This window comes from Gymnoscopelus microlampas (genome assembly GCF_963454915.1).
Source record: "Gymnoscopelus microlampas genome assembly, chromosome: 2".
NCBI classification, from domain to species: Eukaryota; Metazoa; Chordata; class Actinopteri; order Myctophiformes; family Myctophidae; genus Gymnoscopelus; species Gymnoscopelus microlampas.
In genome coordinates, this window is record NC_139939.1 from 62,321,358 (window position 1) to 62,326,803 (window position 5,446).

General features: G+C 38.7%; 1 long non-coding RNA gene across 1 annotated transcript; it reads right to left on the reverse strand.

Moving 5' to 3' along the window:
- Positions 1-3,479: 3,479 nt before the first annotated feature.
- LOC311059480 lies at positions 3,480-4,961 on the reverse strand. Its single transcript, XR_014602171.1, has 3 exons — positions 4,863-4,961; positions 3,971-4,061; positions 3,480-3,603 (listed from the first exon to the last, which is right to left on the reverse strand). It is a non-coding gene; the product is annotated as an uncharacterized lncRNA (long non-coding RNA).
- Between the last annotated feature and the right edge of the window lie 485 nt (positions 4,962-5,446).

The following is a 5,446-nucleotide window of genomic DNA, read 5'->3' on the forward strand; positions in this document are numbered from 1 at the left end:
TGGTCAAATACATATTAATATTAATTTGGGGGTCTTTGATATGAAAATGTTTGAGAACCACTGGTTTAAATAACATTTAGAAAGGAAGCCCAAATAAGCAACTACAGTTTAGAAACAAGCCCAGAAAACAAGCCCAGAATAAGCCACTTTGCAAACAAACAAGCCCAAAGTCACTTATAATAAGCAGACATGGCAACACTGATCACAGGTTTTATCAAACCCGGAAGTTATGCAGGAATGCCTACTGAGTGTCAAAAAAATACTTTCTGGCCTTGACAGCCCATGCATCCAAACAGAAAAGTCATATCTGATTGCATTACACAACATTAAACAATGTTAAACTCACTTTGCATGTTGCTTTGCCACTCGCTTTGCCACTCCATGTGCCATTCACTTTAAGCATGCGCATACCCTCTATTCCCCGATTGCAAATGAGCCTCCTTTGAAAACAAAGGCGACTTGCCGTGGTTGGCTACAACAGAATAGGGTGAGGGGCTGCTAATGTTGTTATGTTGATTTTTTGCTTTTTTCCCCTGGCGGATGTTGCCCCTACACAGGGGCAAGCAGGGTTTACAGACCGGGCCACGGCCTTGTTGGCCCCAACATACCTCAAAATTGTACTTAAGTACAGTTCTGTGAGTCTGCATGTATGTGTTAGGGGCAGATGAATAATTTTCATAAAACTGCAATAGTTAAAATCTATCTCCTCCTGGGATTTTTGAGTACTTTGCACAAAACTCTTTACACATGAACTTCGCGATGCGACGCGTTGTGAGCTTGTAGATCTGCTATTTTCAAGTATTTTTTACTTTTACTTTTGGTACTTTAAGTACATTTTGATGCCAATACTTTTGTACTTTTACTCAAGTACATTTTGAATTCTGGACTTTTACTTGTAACGGAGTATTTTTATATTGCAGTACTGTTACTTTTACTTAAGTAAACAATTTGAGTACTTTTTCCACCACTGCGCTGCACACATTTACGAACACACATGCAAAAACGTGTAAATATAATCACAACGCATTATGTTTTCTCACTTTTACACTGATTACACTGCCTGCCAGCCAGCCAGCCAGACAGACAGACAGAGACAAACAGACAGACAGACAGACAAACAGACAGACGCTCTACCTCCTGAGCCACTGCCGCCCCCATGTATATTTGTCAATAACACCATCAATCAATCAAAGATCATTTGTATACTTACCAGAGCTGAATCCCACTCCCCATCTGAAGAGTCCATTAAAGAACACAGTGTGTCAATCTGTGTGATGTTCCACATGCTGATGTCATCAGTAGTGGCGTTGCGTGACACAGGCCCCAGCTCCTGGACTTTCTCTTCTGGGATGAACGACTCACTGACATAGGCCTGACGTTGTGGATAGAGACATATTAGTGGATAGAGACATATTAGTGATAGAGACATATTAGACGGGACACCTGCAACTGGAATCACTTTATTTGCGATACCTGTTCATTCATGCAATACGTTTACAAGACTTTTATCTTGGTGGTAATGTGGTCAGACAATATTAAATATTATGGTAAAAGGACAACAGCCTCACATGCAAGAATACAATGCAAAATACATTGGAAACAGACTTTCCAAATGTCTTCATGAAGTTATCATTTAATTGGATGAAATAAGCCAGGCGCACAAGAAAATACCAATTGTTGACCACTTAAGCCTTATTATATATTTTGTAGTGCTATTTTAAAAAATATCTAGCAGATCTTTAAAGGTAGGGTAAATGATGTTTTTTTTTTTTTTGTTAAAACGTCATACTATATTCTGATAGTAATAATTGCTACAGACAGAGCATTTGTTTGGTCACAGGGGTCTCTCCAGCTCTTTAGTAAACAGAATTATGTACATTTTCAGGTAGGTGACAACATTTAAGCCAATCAGGAGAGAGTACTGAAAATGCATTTTCTGTTTAATAAAGAGCTGGAGAGACATAGAGACTCATTTTACTGAACAAACACTCTATAGCAATGATTACTATCAGAATATAGAGCTATTTCACACTTATTTTAACAAAAGTAAATCACTTACCCTACCTTTAAGTTTTGCCTGTAATGACATGCCCAAAATAGGCACGCCAGGTTGAAAGTGGTTAATTGAACTCAGACAATCTAAAACATGGACCTTTACTGGTCCATTTGGGGGGATGTTGCTTCATATTCAGTGACCCACCTCTTGCAGCTTGGTGAGAACAATGCTGGCGTACTCCTCTTGGTCCACTTTGTCCAAGATGGCGGCCAGGTTGTGTTTCACAGTCGTCGCGCTGAGGCAAGAGTTGAACTGTGTCTCGTCGTCGTAGTCGAAGGGGAAGGTCTCGTCGCCGATCGTCACCTGTGTGATTTGTCCCACCGTGCATTCAGTCGCTGTGACAGAGCAGAAGAGGCAGGGAAGGACAGCTTGTTACACACATTGTGGGTGTTGTTAACCACCTGCCCAAGGCCTTTGGCTTAACCCATTAAGGCCTGAGGTTCCGATTCTACAAAACGTCTTCTAAATCCTAACAGTTTTATGAAAAACGTATGTTACTATGTCAGTGGTTCTCAAACCTTTTCATGTCAAGGACCCCCAAAATTATATGTATTTGGCTGCCGACCCCCATCTGAAAATGTTTTGTTCCAGGGACCCCCAGATGCAAAGATTTGAGTAAAAAAAATATGCTTTAAAAATATGTATATTCAAAGATTTGCTAAAATGTTCACGATTTTTCAAAAATAGCTCATAGCTTTTATATCTGCTATTTTTGAATATCCAAAGTATAAAAGAATGGTTTAAGTGGTTTACACAGACACGCAATTCCTGCGTTTAATGGGATGAGTGGTTTTATACAAAAAGAAAATTACGAAAATAGCAGATCTACAAGCTCATACAGGTCGTGTGACCTTGCAGATCTGCTATTTTTGCTATTTAACGTTTCTTGAAATTATTTTACAAATGTCTCCCCTATGATGACAAGCCCAAAACAGGGACGGCAGGTTTAAAGTGGTTACAGTATGTTAGGTCACCAAAGGAAACAAATGCACCAAGACAGTGGTTCGCAAAGTGGGGTCCAGGGACCAGGGACCCCACGGAAACGCCCTAAGGGTTTCCCCAACAGTGGGTCAGGAGCGGACGCATTTTCATGGGGCGCGAGTAAATATATATATTTTTCATTTCCTACATGAATAAAAAAATATATATTTCAAAAGATTGTGAAAAGAAAGAAAAATCATACATTAAAAGAAAAATCTAACATCTTTCAAAGGAATGTCATAAATAAAAGAAAACAATTTAAGAAATTCCATAAATGTATAATACTTTTAAGAAGTAGTGAACATAGCGTATCTCCAAGTGCACAACGTTGTGCGTTTGTAAATAAGCTATGTTCCCAGGGAGACATCACATTTATCCTTTTGGTCTCGAGCCAAAACGTTTGGGAACCACTGACTCCACTGAGAGATGACAGCAGGACATGGTTTTGTCCTGCTGTTCCTAATGGAATGCCTGATGGCTTTCTTCATTCTCCTCTTCTTCCACCTCTTCACTCCATCCCGCCTAAGGACTTTAAGGAATGCCTTCAGGAACTGTCGCTTAGTTTTCTGCTAGGGCAAAATGAAAACGCCAATCTCAATAAAAGTGATGGACAAACAGACAGACATGACCAAATGCACGAAGCAACAGAAAAGTGGAAATTATGTTAAAGGGATAGTTCACCCCGAAAATGACATTTTTTTCCTATCGATTAGTCACCCCATGGAGACTTGAATTCATAGGAGTGGCATTTGATGACCGGCAGCGGTTCCGGTAGGAGACACAAAGAGTCTCTTTTGTGTCTCCTACCGGAACCGCTGGTCATCAAATTATTGGCTTAGGAATGCGTCTCCATGGGTTGACTAATCGATAGAAATAAAGTATTTTTTTGGGTGAACTATCCCTTTAACAGAGCCAAGGCAATCTATTACTCACTTTATCAAACTTATCGTAGAAGGTCGATGATAAGTACAGTGGCAGAATACCCAGGTTGTTCAAAGTGTCTCTATTCCATGTTGCAGGATCTCTGGGTGCACAAAAACATTTAATACGGTATTTCAGTTGTCATTGAAAAACAAAAAACATCATCAACGTTCAGATTGTCGGAGGTTACTTTTCAGCAAATGGGGAAAATAACCTGTTGTCCATTGGATCCCATGTAGTTGTTTGTCGTATGCTCTTGTTGATACTTTTCACTTATTCAATATTTTTAAATCCCACAGGCAGACTGGTGACCCTATTTTGGGCATTTTATTATCAGTGGTGTAAATTAACTAAGTGCATGTACTCAAGTACTGTACATAAGTACAATTCTGAGGTATTTTTTACTTTACTGGAGTATTTCCAATTTTATATTTACTTTTACTTCTACTCCACTACATCTCAGAGGCAAATATAAATAATAAATCATTATTATTTGAAAACTTTAGCCACAAGTTACTTTGTAGATTTTGATTATTATTACAAAACCACTTCAGCCCTATATACATTTCGCCTATTTGAAAATAGCTGATCAACAAGTTCACAATGCGTCGCGATGCAACGCATTGTGAGCTTGTAGATCTGCTATTTTCAAAATATTTTTGTGCATTTTATAGACTTGAAAAACATTCTGCATAATGAGTACTTGAACTACTTTTGGTACTTTAAGTATATTTTGATGCCAATACTTTTGTACTTTTACTCAAGTCAATTATGATTACCGGACTTTTACTTGTAACAGAGTGTTTCTACATTGCTGTATTGATACTTTTATTTATTGTAAGTAAAAAGTTTGAATACTTTTTCCACCACTGCTAATAACTGAACTGTGCTTGTCGTTGCTTACCCGTATGTCGTTGTCCCTGACAACAGGAGGGTTTCCATGGCAGCCGCTCGATTTGTGTTGATATTTGGGCAGTTCTTTAGATTCTCCAGGATGGATGAGTGAGAATTCGTAATATAAGCCGCACCAATCTTACAGCACATGTTACCCAAAACTGATGTTATCCTCTGTCAAGGTTGTGGTTGTTATACCCTAAGACAGAAAAAAAGGGGAAAAAAATATGAATAAACTTAAGCACATGAAATCTGTGAAAATAGCAGATCTACAAGCTCATAGATCGATTTTGTGTACAGGGAAGAAAATAGGCGGCCTAAAATAGACCCCTGGGGGACTCTGGTCAATGAAGTGGTTAAAGGTTTCGTTTCATTCATGAAAATAATGGCATCAGAACTATTAGTATCACAGCATTGAAATTGGATTGTAAGCTATCTATATTGTCCTGTATAACGATATAATGTTAGTTATAATGTGAAGGTTTGAAGATCATCTGTACAATGTTCTCCCTGAGACCCAATGTCATTGGATTTGACTGTCATTTCAGTAATAGTTTCATGTGTGTGGGTCCGGTGGTTACTGGTTACTCTCAA